This window comes from Danio rerio, chromosome 16 (assembly GCF_052040795.2).
Source record: "Danio rerio strain M-AB ecotype USA chromosome 16, GRCz13ab, whole genome shotgun sequence".
In the NCBI taxonomy this organism is placed as follows: Eukaryota; Metazoa; Chordata; class Actinopteri; order Cypriniformes; family Danionidae; genus Danio; species Danio rerio.
This window is the reverse complement of record NC_141036.1, coordinates 36,703,229-36,715,574: the sequence shown is the minus strand read 5'-3', so window position 1 is coordinate 36,715,574 and position 12,346 is coordinate 36,703,229. Positions and strand designations below refer to the sequence as shown.

The following is a 12,346-nucleotide window of genomic DNA, read 5'->3' as shown; positions in this document are numbered from 1 at the left end:
GAACACGTCTACGTCGATACTGTACATCACCAAATATGTAGTGCAAGATCTGGTAAAATGTAAACATGTCTTTCCCTTCAGAAACTAGTGAAGAGCGGAGGATCACGGGACTGATCATGTTAATGTTCTGAAAAGGGACTGAACAGTTAAAGTTTATTTACACAACAATACCACAGTATAGCCAACCTAGTGCTGTGTACTACAACTACGCTGCAACGTGGGATTCGCCGGCTGTTTGTTATTAAAGGAAGGAGCAGCAGAGACTATTAGGTATGGGACTTTGTCTGACTTTCACAGGGACGTTGTCAGTAACTGTTAAAGTTCATATGAACCAGTTTCTTTATTTTCTGAATCATAACATGTAAGTGTAAAAAAAATGTTGCCTCATTTTGTGTAGTTTGCGAAATATGTGTTTAATTGTGTGCTGTAACTTGTAATCGCTCCACGCAGCTTGTAATCACATATCTATTATAGATCAGTGCTTGTACTGTATCAGATTAAATCTGTATTTCACTCACAGGGCTGTTCACATACTGTGTCCATAACCTTGTCGAAAACGTGACGCGTGCTTCTTCCTTTACCGATTTAAATGCGTTTCTGAACTCCTTCTCAACTGCCATTTGTCTTTGCTATGGCCACCGTCAGCTGTTCCTCACACACGCAGCGCACTCAATTTTCAAAATAGATCAACTTTTGCCACTGTGTGGATTAATACTGAATGTGTTTTGTTGTTATTATTTCTGCATAGGTTTAAGAGTAGTTATATGCTGGTGTTTAACTGCATTGCTTTATTGTATTCCTGCATTGGGCTCTTACATACTCTCTGGTACTTCATAGCGTTGGTGGGCGTTTCTCTCTGTCTTTCACTGAACCCAGTCGACCAATCAACACTCAACACTCAACTTGATATAAACTTGTTTGGATTTCCATTTTTCTCGGTTGATATTTTAAAGAATGTTGGATGCCTCTAGCTATTGACTTCCATAGTATATATTTTTTTCCTACTATAGACTAGGGTTGTTCCGATACTATTAATTCACCTTACGAAACTATACCAGCTGAAGTATCACAATACAAATAGTATTACGATTAGGCATGGGCCAGTATAAGATTCTGACGTTATGATAACCTCGGATAAAAATATCACAGTTTCACGGTATTGTGATTACTGCTCTATATTAAGTTCTTTTTAAATGTCTGGGTAAAAAACTTTTGTTTTACAGTTTAGTTTTTACATTCCTTTACAGTTTAAAGCAGCATCTTTGGATATCTTTTCTGCTGGAGATACTGTTGTGCTAAAAAAATTATTTAAAAAAGTAAATTAAAAAAATCCTACACATACCTAAGGAATGGTATTACAGAAAATTGTGGCGTTTTAAAAACCTTGACTTTTCCAAACCGCAGTATACCTTAAAACAGTTATCACCCCTTGCCTAATTGCGATACTGTAATTCAAAACTCAAATTATAAAGACAAATTGTCAGAAATGCTATATTTTATAAGTTATAATAGACCCAATTGAAGTTAATTCATAATTAAAACTTGAATTTAATTGATAATTTTTTTCAGTCTTATCGGGTAACAATCCAAAGTAATTGAAAATTTTACTTTGTGAGTCGTTCTTTAAAAGAGATTGCTGTGGTTGTTGTAGCTACTAAATCGTATTGACAGGAACAGAAATGACCAATTCAGGTTTGCGTTTGAAACGTCAGAAAACAAGCAACCTTAAAGGGCTCCACAGACTATTAAAATAAAATGGTCTATTGTTTCACAAATGAGTAAGCATTTTAGTTTTTTACATGCAACATTATCTATTGTAGATAGACCATTAATGACGATACTACCGTTTACAAACTACAGTGGCACCGCCAGTATTTTGTAGCCATATTATCGCAATACTACCATATTACCAGTAAACCGTGCAACCCTATTATGTGCGCCAATGGTTAGTGTCTTTTTCAAAATATTTTCTTTATTGCTTAAAAAGAAAAAAAAACTCATAAAGGTTTTAAACCACATGCAAATGGTGAGTCAATTTACATTTTTAGGAGAACTGTGCCTTTAAATCTCAAAATATTAGTAATACAAAGAATTATATGCTACAGATAAAATATATATATATATATATATATATATATATATATATATATATATATATATATATATATATATATATATATATATATATATGTTTAGATTAATATCTTATACCATATTCATTAGATTAATGTATGCATCTTTAATTCAACTAAAAATGTAAAAATAATAATTTCAAATTTTACTAACCCTTAAGCTATTCTTATATGACTTTGTGTCAGTCAGACGAACAGTCAGAATAGTTTTAAGTATGATTACATAGGTTTCATGACATCACACATGAATGCTTACCATATGCCCACCTAAAGAGCAAAACAAGACTTTGCCACTTGTTCAGGATTGTATTGAAAAATCTAAGGATCTGAGAATCCTAGTAGCAAACTAATGTGTGTGTTGTTTCAAGAAAACAACCATTAATTTGTGTTGTGTTTTATTTTCAATTGTTTTTATTCATTTATTCTTCATTTAATTATTTTATTTTATCATTCATTTATAGTCATTTATATAGTTATCATTTTATTGATCATTAGTTAATGATTTGATTATTATTATTGATTATTTGTCATTTCATTATGTATTTTATATTGTATTATTACTATTTTAATGTAATAATTGCTTCATTATTTTTCCATTTTTTCCATACTATTATAATCTTATGGCTGTGTGGATTCAAGCGACATTTGTTTTCATGAGTGAAAGATAAGAGAACGTCTCCATTTCAAGGTCTGTATTGTCTCTGGACAATGTTGTGAAGCAGTTATTTTCCATTGCTGTTGCTTGTGGTATAATAACACTTGTTGGGTTTATCCTGGTCAGACAAAGTCTGAGCATTGAATCATACGCAACTTTGCTGACCTGTTGTCAATATACCTGGAGAAACAGACATTTTCTGACAAGAAAAGGCATCCGGGGCTGGATCGTATTTATCTGGCATAGAGATGGTGGTCTAACAGTATCAAGTTCTAATGTAGTAAGACATTACTTTAAAAAATACTGTTAAAAAAAGTAATTGCCCATTTTGATTTAATTATGACTAACACATAATAGGGTAGACTATATGCTGTTTTATTTAAGATTCTTAAATAGATGTTTATTTTACACAAATGTTCAAACTTACCATTAAATCGCCTTATAGTTTATGTGAACAAATTAGACCAGAGATAAACTACAAAGGACAATTCCTTTGGCCGACATAATTCTAGAGTTCAGCCAGTATTAATCCAGTTTATATGTGGGAGAGAATATCAAAGTGTTCATGTCTCATTTAAAAAATAATAATACATAATATGAAAGAGCTTCTACCTGTTTAAATTCAATAATTGAAGTACAGTAAATATTTAAGGCGGTAAAAAACAGAATTCTTGCTATCTTTGCATTCTGAAGATTCATTGACTGGTTTATTATTTATGCATGACTAAAAATCATTCCTGAAGCACTTTCACCCATTTCACAAACAGTTTTTGCTTTTCCATCTATCTCTCTCTCTTTTCTTCAAGTGAATGCACAGACATCTTTTAAAAACACCTTATTTTTCACCTTTTTTCACACAACATCTTTCACATTTGGTGTTTTAGTTGCAGAACAGCACATACCAAACAATCCTTAACTTTCATTGCTTTCTGGTTAAAAACAAACCACTGTAAAACGCTTCATATCTTCATAGACTAAAAGAGGATAAAGGGGTTTTTACTTTGCCAATACTGTTTATTACATGTTGGTTTAGCTATATTTTAAAATAATTAATTCACACCTACATTCTAACCCTCTTCCTCATGCGGGAAGAAAAGCAGGGGCATAAAACATGGAAAAAATGAAACATGATCTATAGAATGTGTGTTGTATATACAGACGTATTTCACACACGATCATTACAACATTTTCAGAGTTGAAAATAATCGTTATCTGTGTAACTTAATTTGTACAACTACTACCAATACAAATACTACAACTACAACAACTAATAATAATACTACTACAATTACAACTACTACAACTACAACTATTACTACAACTTCTACTACTACAACTATTACTACAACAACAACTACTACTACTACTACTACTACTACAACCACTACTACAACTATTACTACTAAAACTACTACAACAGAAACAACTACTACTACTACTACTACAACTACTACTGCTACTACAGCTACTACAACTACTAGTACAACAACTGCTACTACTACAAAAACAACAACTACTACAATTATTACTACAACTACTACTACAACTGTAACTACTATTACAACAACAACTACTACTACTACTACTACCACCACCACCGCTACTGCAACTACTACTACTACAACTACTACAAAACTACAACTATTACTACAACTACTACTACAACTACTATTACTACTATCACAACTAATATTACTACCACAACTACTACTACAACCAGTTCTACAACTACTACTACTACTACAACAACTACTACTACTACTGCAACTACTACTTCTACTACAACTACTACTACTACTGCAACTATTATTTCTACTACAACAACAACTATTACTACCACAACTACTACTGCTACTAGTAGTAGTAGTAGTAGTAGTAATTATTATAATAATAAATATTTAACTAATAAATATAAAATATTTAAAATTATTTTAACAGCAAAGATGTTTAATTAATACTAAAAACAGCAATTCATTTTAGTAGTAGTAGTGGAATTGGGATATATTTATGTTTACTAGTTAAACAATGATTATTGTTGTTGTTGAATTAAACAATTATTAATATTATTTCCAATATTATTTTAAATAATAATTATCTATTATCGTTATTATTATTACAGCATTATCATAAATATTTATATTATTCAAATTCATTATATTGTTGTTATTATTATTGTTGTTGTTGTTGTTTTTATTATTTTGATTTAATAATAATAATAATAATAATAATAATTATTATTATTATTATTACTATATGGATAACAATATGAAAATGACAATACTGACTAATAACTTTGTACAACACAGTAATTAAAATGTGGTAATACTCACAGCACAAAAGTACAAACTCAGTATGTGGCTCGCAATCCACAAATACAGCAGTGCACTTAAGAGTTTGGCAAGAAGGGGGGGCTGTCTGTCTGTCTTCACTCCAAAATACAGCTCACGCAGAGAGAAAGACAGAGCAACAGAGAGAGAGACACATTAGTCCACCGCGACTCTCTCAACTAATACAATAGCAGCACAACACAGAGGGACAAAAGGGACCTCGCTTGAAATGCCAGCCTTCAATATGCACCCAGCCAATCTGATATTTAACACGAGTGTTTGGAGATTTATTTTTGTTTTTTTGTTCGCCGTTGTTGATCAGATGAAGTGGAAGAAGAGAGAGAATGAGAAAGAGAGAGGGAGAGAGAGTGGGAAAGAGAGAGAGAGAGCACAGATGAGTCTAACTAAACACAATGGATAAATACGGCGCAGCAGGGGAGCCGCTGTCAGGGGAGCAGCGCTGCTTTGTAGTGGAGAAGAAAAGATCTCTGGCAGATGAATGGATACAGCGTCCAGCGGCGGGACTGACCCGGGGGAATCCACAGCCTCAGCCGCCCGCTGACGAGGGCTCACGCTGGGGGAGGCCGGAGCTGAGAGCCCCCCGCCACCTCCACAAAACACACTCTACTCAGACTTCATGAAGTGGACACATACTCCTCAATATCTTCAATAAACAAACTACAGATCGTCCACTAGGTTCTCACTAGGTGAAGAAAAATATCCTCATATTGCCCCAATTTGATCTTTTTCCGTGTTCCACATTGGTTATAAAATACTGCTATCAACAGTACTTAACCTACAATGCTTTAAATGGTTTCTGTAACAAGCTGGAACTACTTCTCCTTCAACACACTTGTTCATTTCTAATGAGTAAGCAGTTGCAAGCTGCGAACACCGCATACATGTTCGTGAAACCTTTTTTACCTGATACCTTATGAAGTTGTTGGTCAAATGTTTTGCAAACCTATTTGTGTGTGGGTCCAGTGTAGTTGATAATAAAGAAGTTGTGAGGATTATCAGAGCCAGTCCTATACTTGGCTACAACCATTTTAGGAAAGCCTCCACCAAATGCCTTGATCCTGCGGAGCTTGCAAGCTACATTAATGACTTCAGATTTGGTAATGGTTGAATTAAGTCCTCTTTCTCTGCTACATCAACAGAAATCTTTTTGAGGCTGACTAAGGAATTATCAAACTCTTCTCAGGCCAAGTTTTCTTGCTTCCACAACTATCCAGGCTGCAGCACATTTGGCTTGTCAGTGTCCATAATCTGCCTCAAGATTCCCACAAGCCAATCAGGCCTTGCAGAACTTCCACTTGATGGCATCCCTTACTTCAGGAGGAACAATTTGGTTTTCATTTGAGCCAAAGAACATTGAACCAGCTCAATAACCTCACTAGGGTGCTCAAGAGTTTGTGCAATCAATCCACATATGCTTTGTGGATCTGAACGTTTGACCATGTCCATCTGGCACTCTGTTGAGGGTGCTCTAAACGTATAGGGTCAGGGGCACTCTCTTAAGCGTTCTCTGATCTCTATAAGGCCAAACCAGAAGTTTGATTCACATTGCAGTATGGCAGTAAGTCAGACTTGTTTCCAATGCATGTTGGACTCCAGCAGAGCTGCCTTTTGTCACTGGTTGTTGTTGTTGCCAGTGGTGGTCAGGTTCAGGGATCACAGAATTTCATCTCTGCTATTTGTAGATAATGGTAACCAGTTGGCTTCATTGGGTCTAGACCTTCAGCAACACACTGGGATGGTTTGTAGTCGAGTGTTACTAGATGGGGATGGCAGCATCTCAAAGTTCTAGGCCATGGTGCTCAAGAAGAGTCTTTGCCCTGAGGGAAGGATGGGGTGTGAGATTAACAGACGAATTAGTGCAGCAGCAGAAGCATTGCAGTCAATGTTTCGGTCGGTTGTTGTGAAGCAGGAACTGAGCCAAAAGGTGAAGCTCTTGATCAGCAGGTCAATCTATATTCTTACTTTTACCTATGATCACGTGATCATTTAGGGGGATAAGTAGTAGAATAAACTTCCTTGGCACTGCACATACTTAGAGATAGGTGAAGTGGAGAGGAGCTCTGTCACCTGGAAGAAGCCAGTTGGGGTGGTTTGTGCATCTACTTTGGAAGCCTCCTTGACACCTATCTGGGGAGGTGCTTTGGGCTTGTCCCACCACGAGGAAGACCTACAGAAGACCAAAGATATGCTGGTGGGACCATCTCAGCCTGCTTGGGAACACCATGGGATCCCTCAGATGGAGGAAGTGTCTGGGGATAAGGAGCTCTGAGGTTGCTGCTGCCCCTGTGTCCTTATCCAGCCTTCCTGTTTGAAGCATTACAGTACTTAACCAGTCATTTTATAGGGGGCATTTGAATGATTGATTTTGATTGGCTGATGATTGGCTTGAATTGCATTTCAAGGTGTGCAATTATTTTCAGAAATCAGCTCATAGTTCCAGGGAGGTTTTTGACTGCATTACAGTTCCATAAACCTACACTGAATCACTTCAGTACTAATCAAAATTAGAAAAAAAAAATCTAAACAAAAGGCTTTGGTTAAGTTAAGTAAGAAATGAGTCCTACATAAAGTAGTATACATAGTATAAGCAACATATCTGACTGTTGAATAATGAACATTCCACTTCCTGTTGCAACCACCTTATGTGTGCATTATTTTATAATAAAACAACTGCAAGCTGTCAGTTATTCCATACATAATCTATCACAATCTTTGAGAATGCAAAGATTAGGATTTCAAGACTTCCTGCAATAAAGAAGATCATTTTTGTTCATATTTTAAAACAGTACTACTTCTAACAAAATACTATTGTCAAAAACAAAATTATACAAATGTCTATTTATTTGTATATGTAATAATTTATGAATAATAATTGCTTCACTATATATTTTTATCATTTAAAAAACGAATGAGCATAATAATCTAAACAACTGTCACAACATATAAGCTTAACCGCCCACTGACAATTGTAAAGCTGGTCCATTCACTTCTACGAGGAATGCTTCCATTGCAGTGTGATTCTCTCTCTCTCTTTCTCGCTCTCTTTCTTTCTCTCTCTCTCTGTTAAGGTATGTGTGTAAGAGGGAGCTGTCAATCACACATTTCTGCAGAGCATCAGCTTTGAGTGAAGGAATTGCTTTCTTTTTCTCACTCACACTGAATGTCATCAGGCCACTGCTCTCACATTCCAGCACTCACAATACAGCCAAAGCTCACTATTAGACAGAGGCCCAGCAGCACCTCACAGACTCCATGATCAACCCAATCTCTCCCTTATGACGTTTTGATGCTAATATTTCATCTGTATACACTGAACTTTTGAGTCACTATTGAGTCACTATTATCCATTACCATTGCAGAAGTGTTTGAAACAATCATGTGCGCAAATAAATTTCTTATAAAAGACAATAGAAGAAAAAGCATAAAGGCCAAAGCAACTCAGGAGACAAGAGACCATTTGTTTTGAATGGATGTTAACGGAGCAGATGATTCACAAAGTTGAATAAACAGCTTTTGAGGAAAAATTACTTATTGCAGGAATTAATCTGAGCATATTGACTAATTTACATATTTGCCCTTAAACATTCATTTATTGTTAGGCATAAGGAAGTATACATTTTTCATTAAAATAATTGATGATGCTTTTATTGTACAGTATTATGATGATACTGACATCTAATGAAGACTACCAATAATATTTTTATTTTTTACATTTAATTGGTGATTTCTTTCTTTTCTTTTTTCTTTTTTGTCCAGAAAAGCACATAGCAATATGCTCCCAAATAAATACATTTTTAAAAATTAAAAAGATTTTTTTTATCCAAATGGCACACTTACATTATCTGCCAGCAAGGGCTAACTGAAAGTTTAACGTTTATGTTCACAAGCCACTTTTGGTCTAATCAACCAGTTATGCACCTGCATAATGAAACAGCATCTGAAATGATTGTCATTTGGCAGTGTTTATGAGTCGAAGAGCATCATAAGTTGTGAAGAGCTGCGGGCTGAAGCCACTAGAGAGAGTGCAGCATCTAATAATGCAATAGATAAAAACAGACAGGCCTAAATCAGTTCATCATCCTCCTCCACATACTCGCCATCATCAGTGTTCAGTCCGTCAGCTAGTGCTCTGTGTGTGTGAATTCTAAATGGCTAAAGCAGGCATCTGTATTTTTATGTTTGTGTCTTGTGCGAGTACTGTTGGAAAAAGTCCTGTTATTTTGATAAGTACGAATGCTAAAATATTTTAAATGATACAATTTCGCATTTCTGCAGTATAGATAGCTGCTGAGTTCTGGCTATATTAAGCAAGGAATATTTGTTAAGTACAGTAAAATATACTCATCTTTAAAACTAAATATTTTCTAAAAATTAATAAAATTGTCGGTGCTAATAGCATAGTGGTAAAGTGCACTGACACATAGCACTGAGATGACCCGAGTTCGATTCCTGGCTACAGGTCCTTTGCTAATCCTTCCCCCCTCTCTCTGCACAACATGTATTCCTGTCTCAACTGTCATATATAATAAAGGTGTAAAACTACAGTGACCGAGAGAGGTGTGCTGCAAATTCTCACAACGCAAACACATGTTTAAAAAACGTGCTGTATTTTACAATGCAAACAAATTAATGCAAAGCTGCATTTTCTCACAATGCAAACAATTTACAAAAACGCGCTGCATTTTCTCATAAAACAAAAAGAGCAAAACACAATGGAAATGTTTCAAAGGGATCCTAAAACATGACGGACGCCGCTGTGCTGTGACTATTGCTCAGTGAAGTTGTAGGTGATCTTTGAAAAGTGAATTTTTTTGTTTGTTTAATTTAATATCTGCAGCGCGGTGGTGCAGTAGGTATGGCTGATGCCTCACAGAAAGAGGGTTGCTGGTTCAAGTCTCGGCTGGGTCAGTTGGCATTTCTGTGTGGAGTTTGCATGTTCTCCCCGCGTTCGCGTGCGTTTCCTCCGGGTGCTCTGGTTTCCCTCACAGTCCAAAAACATGCGGTATAGGTGAATTAGGTAGACTAAAAAAAATGCCCGTAGTGTATGTATATGTGAATAAGAGTTTATGAGTGTTTCCCAGTGATGGGTTGCGGCTGAAAGGGCATCCGATGCGTAAAACATGTGCTGGATAAGTTGGTGGTTCATTTCGCTGTGGCGACCCCTGATTAATAAAGGCACTAAACCGAAAAGAATGAATGAATAAATGAATAAATGAATAAATGAATGAATATTTTAATATCCCGATTCCTGTCTTTAATATTTATTAGCCTAAACAAATATAACCTATATAGCCGGGTCTGTCACGTTTTAGGGTCTCCTTGAAACATTTCTGTTGTGTTGTAAGAAAATGAAGCGCGTTTTTGTAAAATGTTTGTGTTGTGAGAAAATGCAGCGCAATGTGTTTGCGTTTTGAGGATTTGCAGCATGTGTGCTGTCACTGTTTATGGAAGCAGCCATTTGTAGTGTTGTCAGAAAACCCAATGGACGTTCTAAAGTACGCTCAATCAATCCCACAATGCACCCCAAAAACAAGTGTACAACTGATGTTCATTCAACAGCAAGAAAATACCTATGATGCAAGGTGAAAATTTGTTCATACAAAAATGAATTTCTGCATCTGACCACAAGATGGCATCCACAGTGAAATCAAACGTGTAAAATTTCTAAATAAAAAAAATAATTGCTAAAAATTGTATGTGACAGAAATCAACACCCTTTCCATTACTAGTCAGCTCTCAGAACATTAAATGACGTCACTGCAGTTGAAAATCTGAGGGGCAGAAAAGAACAAACTAAACTACATTCCTTCCATTGAACTCAGTGCTCAAATTGACTCACTCGTTTTCATTCACTCCTTTAAGTGGTCTAAATTTGTGAACTAATGTAGAGAATAGTGCATGAAAGTATATAGGGAGTGATTTCTAATACAGCAAAAATCATCCCTAGACCTACTTAAATCATTTTAAGAAGCGTTTCATCTGTATGTTTCATCTTTTGAATTTATTTTTGTTTTTGTTTTTAATTTGCTTATTTGTTTATAACTATTTATTTGTCTTAATTTACCTTTATATAAGTTAATATATAAGGCACATATTTACTTTTTTATGACTAAAATTGGAAGAGCATTGCAAAAAACAAACAAGGAAAACAATAAATATAGCAGTAGTAAAAATATAGGAGTAGTAAAAATTCTCAACACTGAGCCATACTTGCGGTTTATTCTGGCAAATGTTAACTATAATTAATGCTGTTGTAATATGTCTTTAGTAATATTAATGCTGTTGTAATAGTTTTAAAGAGCCCCTATTTTGGGTTACGAAAGGTTATATTTTGCTAGTTGAAGTGCCCAACAATAGGATGATATGTATGCAAGGTTAAAAAACACTTTCAGTGTCTTATATATTTATTTTTACCTCCTTTTCCCAATGACTCCCCTATGAATCATCCCAGCGACTTATTCCCAAGCCCTTTCTTTACGTGACGCAAATATGCAGTGATTGGACCTATGACCCAGTCTGTTGTCATTTTTTCCTGCACAGAAGTACGACAGGTATTGTTTCTGCAGTACATGAGCTTTTGAGGATTGGTACCTCATCCTCAAGAGAGCTTTAGCACAATCCAAATGTGATGTCATTTTGTTTTATACTAATACCAACATTTGAAGCAGGGAACAGTTTATCTGTATTGTTCCTATATACATCATTTTATAGTAGTGTGTTTAGTATAGTGTTAATGTTTTACACCACTATAAACATTTGAAGTATTTATTGTTAAAATCAGTAAACTGTTTTATTAATGAATTTTAATTAATCATTGTCACATGTAAAAAATGTTGTCCACTAAAGTTAATCTGTATTATTCATATGTATAAACAATAATATATAATATCATAGCAACTTGTTTTGATTAGTGTTAACGTTTTATGCCAATAAGGTATTGTATAAGATAGAAATTCCAGTACTGCATGAATCAGAATAACAGAAATAGGCAGACTGGAGGAATAGTACTTTTCAACACTTCTTTTTTCAGCCTAGATTCACCAAACTTCACAATCAGATGGGAAAATGAGTGTGAGTGCATCCATTCGGTGTGTGTGTGTGTGTGTGTGTGTGTGTGTGTGTGTGTACAGTGAGATCAGGAGGTCTTTCCTTTCCACCCACTGGTGAAGGGCCTCACTGAAATCCTCTCACACCGCTGATATGGAATACTG

At 35.3% G+C, this 12,346-nt stretch overlaps 2 protein-coding genes across 21 annotated transcripts in view; one reads left to right on the top strand and one right to left on the bottom strand.

Moving 5' to 3' along the window:
- The window catches only part of fbxl4 (F-box and leucine-rich repeat protein 4), a 420,342-nt gene that overhangs the window by 235,102 nt on the left and 172,894 nt on the right, over positions 1-12,346 (top strand). The gene's annotated exons all lie outside the window — the stretch shown is intronic.
- Positions 1-12,346, bottom strand: part of pou3f2b (POU class 3 homeobox 2b) — a 343,731-nt gene that overhangs the window by 241,230 nt on the left and 90,155 nt on the right. The window lies entirely within an intron of this gene.